Raw genomic sequence first — 12,621 nt, forward strand, 5'->3', positions numbered from 1 at the left:
CAAGAATTGTTCCTTTCACATTTCAGGGTGTAGCTCTTTTTTAAACATTTATTTTCTCACTCTGTGCTATGCCCATAATTCCTGGCTCACTCTTATCATAGCTTTTTTCTTAAGAGCATTTTTGGCACTGCACTCTTCTTTATCTGTATTATTATTATTATTATTATTGCTACACTTTGCTTGCCTTGCATTCCCTCATTTGCCACAAATTTGGGTTGATGCAGTGACAGCTTCCAGCTGCGGAGAGTCTCCTACAAGAACAGAACGGTGAAGTGAGGTCTCACATTTTATGACAAAAAAAAAAAAAAAAAACAGTTATAAATCCCACTGGAGAAGGGAAGTGTCTGGGAAAGTAGGGCAAAGACCTAAGGAAAAAGATTTCTTTGAAATTATTATTACTATTACTAACACACTACTGTTACTACTAAATAACAATCGGTTCTATCTCCAGTGTCTGCGGTAAATGTGTATTTCTGTAAGTTATAAGAACAGTGCCATGTTCCAAGAATGGATCTGGGACTGTGCAATAATTTCCTGGTCCCTTTGGGAATCATCTGAAATTGGACGATAACTTATCCCCTTTCACTCTCTTCTTATATCACATAAGAAATAGATATCTCTGCACATGACTTCTTTTTGCACAGAAAAGTACGAAGGCTGCTGAGAGATGCATGAAATATTTAAACTGCTCTGAAATTGTGGCCGCCATCTGCATGAGAGTAATCACACAGGCTTATCGTTTTGCATTAGTTACTAATCAGAGTCCGTGCTAAACCCTTCTGCTGCAAACAGACATGACAAGCTCAATCCCAGCCATGGGCAATGACTGCCATGGTGTTCATTTAAAATGAACAGGGTTTACAACTCTGACATCACTCACACCACAGGTACAGCCTTCTCACCAGAAGCGTCTCGCTGTTTGTAATGCTGCAATGAAAGAAAAACAAAACAACTAATGAGGCCAAAGAGCAGGCATCTCTCTGGCATTTTATGAGCAGGTAAACCCACCATAATGACTTTTAATGACAGTAAAAACAGCTGTAAGATATTTCTGCGGAATAATTGTGGTTACCATCTCCGAATAAACCAATGGCTGACTCCATCAGTGTTAAGCATTAGCCAAGTGTGGAGGTCTACTTTTCTGATCCCTGGAGCAAGTTTGGAGTAACAGTCAAATACCTCACATATCTGACAAGAGCAAGGTGATGAACAGATGATGACAGACCCTACAGAACTGGACAGATGACTGTATAGAAGAATTGAGTTCACCGAGTAGACAAAGTAGCCCTTTGAGCACACCTTTGAGTTTCCTGGTGGTTTTTCCGCCTGAGCAGCACATCTGTCATCAAACTAAGACCGTGAAGAAGCTTGTGGCATTTCTACAAATGAGGTATTACACTAAAGCTGATATCTGTAAAGCCTGCCTCCTCCACTAATGCATGCCTGAAGATGGATTTGTGAAGTTGTAACCCATTCACAAATTTCAGTGCAAATTGTAAAACAGAACAAAAATCACAAACTCAGAAGCACAAAGGACAGGTCTTTGGACATCATCGCTGTCGCTGCCGATTGGACATGGCCATAACAAGACCATCACACCACTATTATTTTTACTTTGCATTGTCTGGTTGCCATGTCTTGCACTGTTTGTTCACATGATGCACTTTATGTGGCTAGGGCAACTTACTTTTAATCCTCAGCTCTGTGTTTTATGTAGCACCATGGTCCTGTCTCATTTCTCTGTGTACTGCGTGGTTGAAATGACAATAAAAGCATCTCAACCTGACTTTCTGACAAGGAAAAACTGCACCTTTTCAGCCTATTACCTAATTAGCCTAGCAAAAATAATGTAAGGAGAAATTCTTCTTCTTCTTCTTCTTCTTCTTCCTTTGGCTACCTTGTCCGTCTTCAGGCAGATTTTCAGCACTGTCGAGTTATGATGTTCAAAGAGGACCTTCTCTTTCTCTTTCTTCTCTAACTTACCAGTGTTTCTGATTTCACATTTGCTCTTGTGTTTTTGTTTGGTTAATGTGTTTTTCACTTACGGTCACAGACATTTCTGCTGTATAATAACTATAATCCATATAAAACCTTAGATCGTAACAGAAGCCGAACAAGAAGCTCAACAATAGCTAATAATATATAATTCATATAATTCACAGTACGTGACATCTGTAGCAGACTGATGACATGTTGATACCATTATCATGATGTAGGTTTACAGTATCAGTATACAGTTTCAAGTAACATAAGTGCTATTACATTTCTTTCTAACACAGGACTGTTGAATTGTTGAATCTGATTGGTCAGCTGTTTGTTAACTATGAGCCAAATGACCAGTTTTAAATGAATGCACTTATAGGTGACTCAAAAAATATATGTTCTAAAGGGACAGAACATACATATACCTGTATGTACATATTGTATGTATGTATATAGTTATTCATAAGTATTAAAAATTTATTCTAAATCTCTCAGTAAAAAAGAAGTGCATAGATATATATAATCTAAAAAAATATTGGTCTGGTCTTGACCCTTTCTGTTTTTCCTACATAATCAGGATATTTTAGTCCTAACATTTCACAAATACAAACACACACACCCCCACACACACCTATGACGGAGCAATATATCGGTCGAGCTGCTGATAGGCTGTGCGGCTTATCTGCATTCTTTTACTTCATACAGGCTGAAACTCCCATCCTTTTTCTCCTTCTTAACCTTCCATCTGTTCACTTGGAAAATATTTGCTGCTCATTTGTATATGGCATCCTTCAAATTGGTTATTAGCAAACAGAATGAAGTATGGCATCTAAACTAATCTGACATGCAGGAGACATCCAAACCATCTTAATCTGTCCTCCCTAACTTTGTCCCCCAAACGTCCAACATGAGCCGTCCCTCTGATGTACTCATTCCTATTCCTGTCCAACCTTGTCACTCCCAAAGAGAACCTCAACATCTTCAGCTCTGCTACCTCCAGCTCTGACTCCTGTCTCTTCCTCAGTGACACTGTCTCTATACCATACAGCATGGCCGGTCTCACCACTGTCTTGTACACCTTCCCCTTGATTCTCACTGATATTTTTCTATCACTTGTGAGTGTCCTAGTGTAGCGCGTAAACCACACTTTTCATTACAAATTCAGAAAAGTGAATACTAAAATCTTTTGGGCTTGGAGGTACTGATAGAGAAGACATTAGAAAACTTTTTAAGACGAACCTCATCTAAAAGATCTGAGAGATCCCACAGGAAGAAAGTTACAACCATAATCCCCATGCTTCCCCTTAACCTAAAAGCATTTATTTAAAGAAGTTGGAGGTGAAAGTCCTTAGACCATATTGCTAATCCATGTGCTTCCTCAGCTGTATTGTTGATGCTTAATGCTCATATTCGGAACAAATCCACTGGGAGCTGTACCAGTGATGTCATCTATTGTTCCCTTCTCGGTATCCTGAGAAATGTCCTTCGCAAGGAAACAGGAGAAAAGTGATCACCCCCACAAACCATCGCACATGACCTTCAAGAGCCGTCACATTCCCTTCTCCAACAGAAAGGCTCCTCAGTGACTGAGTGCCTTAACGCCCACCACAGTAGCACCAGAGGAGGGGTCAACCCCATTTCAATTCCAATATGAGAGAATATAAATCCTGCCTTTGTGCACATATATGAGAATTCCTAATGCAATCAATGAAAGAAATAATATCAAATAGGAGACGAAAAGGTATCCTGCTTTGTGAATTTTACCACTGATTTTTCCACAAGGCTGTATTTGTACTGAAATTCCACCACAAAGTTATGCAGCACAGTAACAAGGTTTGTTGTTCCTTTTGCTACGATAACAATGAGACGTCCCACAGGAGCACGACCCCATCCCCTACTTCCTTTCACACATGTGCAGCGGTTTACATTATAACGCCTGCACTGTAAACTTTATTTGAGGTGTATCTACATTGAGTTTTCATTCTCTATCACAGGATTAAACCATATTGTATATGCTACCTAAAAAACCTTCAACTTTCTGGCTAACACTGCCATCAACTCCATCGTTCATAGTCTCTTAGATTGTTAACTAGCCAAACAAAGTCACTGACGCGACTCGGCATGGCTGTGTCATCTAGCTGCATTGCATATCTGAAGTAAAAGTTTAAGATTTGGTATTTCCACTGCTTCTGTGTTAGGTTTCTCATTAATACAACACAATATCAATGAAATTTGGTGAGTGAGAAAAGAAGCTATTTTTAGGAGCTAACAACAAAACCTGACTGTTATCCTGCATAGTAATTGCTCTAGGAATGTCGCCCGGGGTTGACAGTGAGGGAGCCGACCACTAACGTTTTAGTAGTATGATGAAAAATAGCAACAAACAAATTAGCACTCTGTTTATGTATAATAGTTAATTTAAAGGGGGCATGGTGGCTTGATGTTTGCCTCACACCTCCTTACAAGGCTGGGGTTTGATTCCTGTCTCCACCATGTGTGTATTGAGTTTGTATGTTCTCCCCGTGCCTTTCGGGCCCCTCTCTGGGTACTCAGGTTTCCTCCCCAGTCCAAAGACATGTGTTGTAGGCTGGTTGGCATCCTACAACACATAAAATTTTGCCCTGTGATAAACTGATATCCTGTTAAGAGTGTACCCTGCTTTGTGCCCTGAATCTCCTACGATACGCTCCAAGTTCCGATAGATGGATGGAATGAATGAATGAATGAATGAATGAATGAATGGGTGTATATATATATATATATATATATATAACCACATATATTATTACAGAATTGTTATATATTATTATATGTTAATTTAGAACAATCTAGAAGTATCCTTTCTATTAATAATAATAGCTAACAGTTCAATTCGAAATAATTGGAGCTGTAGAGCGGTATATAATTGTGCTCCACAAACATCTTAGACATGCTAAATAGATGATATATGGACTTCTAAATATAACTGCAGTTCTACTGGAAAGGTGGTTCCTAATAATATTTTATGCAACTAGACCAACAGAGTCACATTTCATATCCTCCTACGTATACTTCCCAAAAGGTAAGATTATCTTAAAAGCATCATGAATATGCTGTCAATTACAGAACAAATTAATAACTCGCCAACAAAGACAAAGAAAATTACACGTGCAACAGCATCCAACAGTCTACAATCCTTCATTACAATTTATGAGTTTTGAATCCTCCTACAGAATGACTGCTTAGGAGTGTGTTATGAAAACTCAGCATAGGTCGCGTTCAAACGAAGTGTTTCCACGCTGCAATATTCAAACCATAATAAAACATCTCTATAGGAGCATAATGTTGTGTAATGCAACCTTAGACATTACAAGCAAGCAAGATTATAATTGATAGCGAACGAGAGAGGAGAAATCCTTACAACAGTTTATACCACAGCATGGTTGGATTCATGAAATCCGATTGGGAAAACACGTAGCTTTAATAATAAACCGATTCAGATACACAATTGCTGATATGCTGAAAGGGTTAAGGAAGGAGTCTCCAGTGTCTGAGCTTTGCAACGGTCAGAGATAAAGCTATACGTCTTCAGGACATTTTGTGGTTTGTCCATAACATGACAAACCAATGTTTAGATCTCATTAACTCATTAAGCGAACAAGACAAGCTTGTGCAGTTTATGACTGTTATTTGATGATTGATTACACAGACATCCCACACCATTAAATAAATAAATAAAAGGAAAAGAAACTATGGTGATTAAATATTTGAGGAATAAACACTTGAGTCCATGCTGTTATTGGAATATCATCAACACTTGAGTACATACTGTTATTGGAATATCATCAACTCCAGGGTGGTAACAGTAACTCTGTATTGTGTCAGGCTAAATCACATCACCCTGTTGCTGATTATTTTCCTATAACAGACCGAACGCTCCCACCCATTTCCAACCCCGAGTGTTTTATTCTTTACTTGGCCTACATATCACTCTAAAATCAAAGTAACTCATTTGAATTTGGGTGTCTGATAACAGGCTCAGCACATCCTTGATGATGGCACTGTATCTCAGTGGGTGACATGGACCAGAACTCACATTTGACCCATTTCTGACACAGCATTAGAGGTTACACTGGATACATTTGGGTCATTTCTTGCCCAGATTTTAAATGCCATGATGAAGTTAAATGTCACTGCTTACAGTTAGACCACTTTTGGACCACAATATGCTTTTGTAATCATTGACCTACTTAAAACCAAGACAATTAGCCCAAAAGATAAGTCGAAAATAATATATAAAGTATGAGCTTTAAGAATCGGTTGGCCATCTCAATGTATACTTTGAGATGCAATGTGGCTTGAGTGTGTGCCATCTGCTGTCACAGAATGTAAAGATTGGTGGAGTCTCTCTGGTTATGTAACATACGAGCTGCTCAGGATTCTGCCTGGAAACATAGTAATTGAGCACATGGTGTGCAGCTGCATGGCCAAACGTTCAGAACAGACAATTATTTAACAAAAGGAAAAAAGCCATCTAATATAGGAGACCAACAAATATATCATATATCACATCTAACCAGCAATGAGGGTCAAAGGAAACATATTTATGCAGGAAGAAATGATACTAAGCTCATTTGGGAAAACAGCCTTCGACTAGACCTTAACATAATTTCCCATTTCTAGTCGGGTTAGTCTGTGAGTGGTACTCGGTCAGCACATCTATGAAAATGAAAACGTAATTAAATGCATAGAACTAGTACGTTCTACCCCTATTCCGACTCCTATTCCTACTACTCCTACTAGTACCGATTATTGTTAAGTACCCCAATAGCACATTTACATACTGTACAGAAAAAGGTATTAACAAGAAGCAAATCTGTGTTATGTTCAAGACAACAACATTAGGAAGTTCTCACTAGACCTGCACAGAGAAGTTAGTCATCATGCTGTGGATGATATCAGAACCTCTTGGTGGCCCCTTGGAACACATGCCTCGCTACTACGCACCCCTATAACTCGAGGATACGACACACTTCCTTATGGAAAAGAGCGAAATGAACTCAAAGGAAAACGACAGTGTTGCCTCAACCTCATGTCTAGCACTGCACATTTTGGTTTTAGTGAAAACAAAAAGAATAATGATAGAAATTTTATACTTATATCAAAAACCTCACATATAGTCAAGGTATAAAAGCAGTTGTTGAATCCCAATTTTTAAACTTAATGAGACAGATGGTGCTAGAATATCATTTATCCAGATACATTTCCAAATTCATATGTCTACATTATTTCATTTCATTGTCTGTACCGCTTATCTGATCTATACTCAGGTCACGGGGAGCCTGTGCCTATCTCAGGCGTCATCGGGCATCAAGGCAGGATACACCCTGGACAGAGTGCCACCCTATCGCAGCTCACACACACACACTCATTCACTCACGCAATCACACACTACGGGGAATTTAGAGACTCCAATCAGCCTAGAAGCATGTCTTTGGACTGTGGGAGGAAACCGGAGCACCCGGAGGAAACCCAGCAAGCACAGGGAGAACATGCAAACTCCACACACACAGTGAGGTGGAGCGAGCCTCAAACCCAGGACTGTCTACATTATGTAAGAGATAAAACATAACATGGTGTACTGTAATAGAAAAACAGTCAATGTTCAGGGGTGGTGTTCAAAGATGTTTATCTCCCCAGTGTAATTTTCCTATAACAGCTGCTTTATTCCACTTATACCTCAGCAATTGCAAAAATTACACTGTAAACAGTGGTTCCTTCACTAGCTTCTCTTTTCTCTGGAATTCAAACAATAGCATTGCTAACATCGTTGCCTCCACCACTAGCAGCTTCCACCAACGACAAGAACAGTCTTTATTTATTTTTTTTTACTAATTTGTATGCTTCACATACAATTTATATCAAAAATATTAGAAAAGGTGGTGTCAGCCCAATTATGCTCCTTCCTACAGGAAAACAATATCTTTGAAGAGTTTCAGTCACTAGTTAAAATCACAAATGACTTGCTTTTAGCTTCGGACCAAGGCTGCATCTCGATTTTAGTCCTGCTTGATCTTAGTGCTGTATTCGACACTATAGATCATAATATTCTCATAGATCGCTTACAAAATCACATAGGTATGCAGGGACAGGCATTAAAATGGTTTAGATCCTACCTGTCTGATCGATACCACTTTGTAGATTTAAATGGAGAACTGTCCAGTGTAGTGCCACTGAAATACGGGGTCCCACAAGGGTCAGTTTTAGGACCTCTGCTTTTCACGGTATACATGCTTCCATTGGGTAACATCATTAGAAGGCATGGGATTAGTTTCCATTGTTATGGCGATGATACCCAGTTATATACACTATATTGCCAAAAGTATTCGCTCACCTGCCTTGACTCGCATATGAACTTAAGTGACATCCCATTCCTAATCCATAGGGTTCAATATGACGTCGGTCCACCCTTTGCAGCTATAACAGCTTCAACTCTTCTGGGAAGGCTGTCCACAAGGTTTAGGAGTGTGTTTATGGGAATTTTTGACCATTCTTCCAGAAGCGCATTTGTGAGGTCACACACTGATGTTGGACGAGAAGGCCTGGCTCTCAGTCTCCGCTCTAATTCATCCCAAAGGTGTTCTATCGGGTTGAGGTCAGGACTCTGTGCAGGCCAGTCAAGTTCATCCACACCAGACTGTCATCCATGTCTTTATGGACCTTGCTTTGTGCACTGGTGCACAGTCATGTTGGAAGAGGAAGGGGCCAGCTCCAAACTGTTCCCACAAAGTTGGGAGCATGGAATTGTCCAAAATGTCTTGGTATGCTGAAGCATTCAGAGTTCCTTTCACTGGAACTAAGGGGCCACGCCCAGCTCCTGAAAAACAACCCCACACCATAATCCCCCCTCCACCAAACTTTACACTTGGCACAATGCAGTCAGACAAGTACCGTTCTCCTGGCAACCGCCAAACCCAGACTCGTCCATCAGATTGCCAGATGGAGAAGCGCGATTCGTCACTCCAGAGAACGCGTCTCCACTGCTCTAGAGTCCAGTGGCGGCGTGCTTTACACCACTGCATCCGATGCTCTGCATTGCACTTGGTGATGTATGGCTTGGATGCAGCTGCTCGGCCATGGAAACCCATTCCATGAAGCTCTCTGCGCACTGTTCTTGAGCTAATCTGAAGGCCACATGAAGTTTGGAGGTCTGTAGCGATTGACTCTGCAGAAAGTTGGCGACCTCTTCACACTATGCGCCTCAGCATCCGCTGACCCCGCTCCGTCAGTTTACGTGGCCTACCACTTCGTGGCCGAGTTGCTGTCGTTCCCAAACACTTCCACGTTCTTATAATACAGCTGACAGTTGACTGTGGAATATTTAGGAGCGAGGAAATTTCACTACTGGATTTGTTGCACAGGTGGCATCCTATCACAGTTCCACGCTGGAATTCACTGAGCTCCTGAGAGCGACCCATTCTTTCACAAATGTTTGTAAAAACAGTCTGCATGCCTAGGTGCTTGATTTTATACACCTGTGGCCATGGAAGTGATTGGAACACCTGATTCTGATTATTTGGATGGGTGAGCGAATACTTTTGGCAATATAGTGTATTTCATCAAAACCAGATGAAATATCTAATTTGTCTAGACTAACTGAGTGTGTTAAAGATATTAGAGATTGGATGACCGATAATTTTCTATTACTAAATTCTGATAAGACAGAGATATTACTTATTGGTCCAAAAACCAGTACACAGAAGCTCTCGCAATTCCGCTTGCATCTAGAAGGATGTACTGTTACTACTCGCTCAACAGTGAAAGACCTGGGTGTAATATTAGACAGCAACTTATCCTTTGAAAATCATATATCCAATATCACAAAAACAGCCTTCTTCCATCTTAGAAATATTGCCAAGCTTAGGAACATTTTATCTGTATCTGATACAGAAAAACTAGTTCATGCATTCATGACCTCCAGACTGGACTATTGTCCTGCATCTTCAATAAACAAGCTACAGTTAGTCCAGAATGCAGCCGCCAGACTTCTTACCAGATCAAGAAAATATGATCATATAACCCCAATATTATCATCCCTGCACTGGCTACCTGTTACATTTAGAATTGACTATAAATTAGCTCTACTTACGTACAAGGCTCAAATTGGTTTAGCTCCCACCTATCTCTCCAGTCTTCTAACACGTTACAATCCACCACAATCTTTAAGATCACAAAACTCCAGACTTCTAGTAGTTCCCAGAATATCAAAGTCCACAAAAGGAGGTAGAGCGTTTTTGTATTTAGCTCCAAAACTTTGGAATAGTCTTCCTGACAGTGTTCGGGGCTCAGACACAGTCTCCCAGTTTAAATGTAGACTAAAGACTTATCTCTTTAGCCTGGCATACATTCAACACTTCCCATAACTTTGTGCGCAAGTTCATCTGATTAAATGCACATTATCATCTAGTACTGCTAATATTATGAACAGCAGCTACGCTAATGCTGTTCCATTGTTTCCCTTTTTCTACCCATCCCGAGGCATACAGAGACTGTGCCGGCTCCAGTGGCATCCGGAGATGGACCAGCTCCAGCCGGGTTCTGCTTGTGAGGATTGGGGTATTCAAGCAGCGCTGTGGACAACAACCTCCTTATTAATTTACATAACACTATACACATGCTGTATCTGCATCACACAATTGTTACCCAAATGAGACTGGGTTTCCTTTTGAGTCTGGTTCCTCTCAAGGTTTCTTCCTCTTACCATCTAAGGGAGTTTTTCCTTGCCACAGTCGCCTCAGTCACCTCAGGCTTGCTCACTTGGGATAACATCTAGGACTGTCTGTTTGTTGTTTTCTTATATCGTTTCTCATGTAAAGCTGCTTTGAGACAATGCTCTTTGTTAAAAGTGCTATACAAAAATAAATTGAATTGAATTGAACATACCTTTAAAGCTTTTGAAGAAATGTTAATTGAAACATTTGTCCTTGCTGTTACTTTGTTACTCCCTGTTTGGGTCAATTCTGCAACCTGGTCAGTTCATCCCATGGTTATAATGACTATCCAATATAAATCCTTTAAAAATTCAGCCACTCGTTCAAAGTACGAATTAGAACGTGAAAAAGTCACCTGTATTGTTGTCTCGTCTTGTTTTCTGTGTTGGAAAACTTAACTTTGCAAAGCCGTGACATTGGAGACTCCTTCCAAATGTTAACTCAATGCCTCCTTACCATGAACCTCATTGTTTAAAGGTTAGACATTTTGCACCCACTTATGTATAATTGATAGGCATCGATGATTTGGAGCGTCTACCATGGAATGAGATGTTACTATAGAAACGATAATATACTTGAATTGGTGCATTAATATACAGTATATACCTGCGGTTTCTTTCAATGTTGAAATGAATCCTTCTGACCAATCAGAATCAAGAATTCAACAGCACTTTAAAGCACAGTATTTTTCCCACATGAATTCTCTAGATTGAATTACAATACTAAAATATGTCGACCTATGTCTTCTATGGGAACTGTATATCATGTCATTGGGTTTTTTTTTTTCTCATTACAGGGAAATGTGTTGAAATGATTTCATTTTTCGCAATTCCACCTACGTATGACACAGATGCATTAAACAGAGATTGGGTTGAAAACTGCTGTTATATTCCTTTTAATTTGTGCCAGATAAGTGGCTGCTCTTCATTGTAAATGTACAGTACACTGTGTATTAGAAACGTATTAGACAGTCAAGAAAACAGCATTAGTGGATATGAAACAAGCAGGCTAAAAACCGAAAAGCAATCGTGTTTGCTCTTGATAAGCTGCTGTGAATCAAGCAGCTATAAGACTCCCACAGGACCTCCTTTTACAGTTTCCCCCTGCCTCAGGAGAGCAGTGCAATCTCAGCTCCCTCATTTCCTCACCGTAAAGCTCCGAATCCAACAGGACAAGCTCTCTGTCATTTTCTGGGCAGCAGCAAAGAGTGTCATCACTACATGAAGCAATCCAGCATAATGAGAGCAGTGCTGCACTAAAACCTGATCAAACGCACCGCTCTGGGCTTGGGTGACCCTTGGCTCAGGAACAGCCAGCTGGATGATATTACTGCAGCCCAGTGGAGAGAAGGAAGGAAAGGAGGGGGTGGTGGGGGGGTTGACTAGAACATGTTAAAACAAATCTGGAAACGATGAGATGTGGACGTGAAATGAGATGCAGTGAAATATGCAGAGGGATATGAGAGATAAGGCAGAGCTAAGCCTTCAGTGATGTCTGTCTGATTGCCTCGTCTCACATGCTAACCTTATACACAGTCACGCTGCCACCAGAAAGGGAAAAAAAAAACAATGAGACAGACGAGAGGAAATAAAAGGGCATTCATCAAAGGCAACAAGATAGCGGAGCAGCCAATTGATGGAGCGGAGAGAAAAGCAATGCCTTATCTCACCTTTCTTTCTGTCTCCACTGCAGAGGCAAGGCAGACCTGCAGACCCCAGCTCAGAGAAGCAACGGCAGTCCCTCCTCTCTTCCCCTCGTGCATACACAGCATCCGGAGCTGCAGCACACTCGCTATTGAGGACTAGGAAGGGGGATGGCAGAGAGCTCCCATAACACAAGTGCTATACTGTGAAACTGAACACACCTCCTCCCCTGGTGTTTACCCAAT

General features: G+C 40.6%; 1 protein-coding gene across 2 annotated transcripts in view; it reads right to left on the bottom strand.

Annotated features, from left to right (window-relative positions):
* kank4 (KN motif and ankyrin repeat domains 4) overlaps positions 1-12,621 on the bottom strand; it is a 60,185-nt gene extending 47,564 nt beyond the window's left edge. For both annotated transcript variants that reach the window (XM_058403069.1, XM_058403070.1), the window contains exon 1: positions 12,403-12,621. The gene's annotated coding sequence lies outside the window, so the exon portion shown is untranslated. The remainder of the gene's footprint in view (positions 1-12,402) is intronic.

Source organism: Hemibagrus wyckioides, linkage group LG11 (assembly GCF_019097595.1).
Source record: "Hemibagrus wyckioides isolate EC202008001 linkage group LG11, SWU_Hwy_1.0, whole genome shotgun sequence".
In the NCBI taxonomy this organism is placed as follows: Eukaryota; Metazoa; Chordata; class Actinopteri; order Siluriformes; family Bagridae; genus Hemibagrus; species Hemibagrus wyckioides.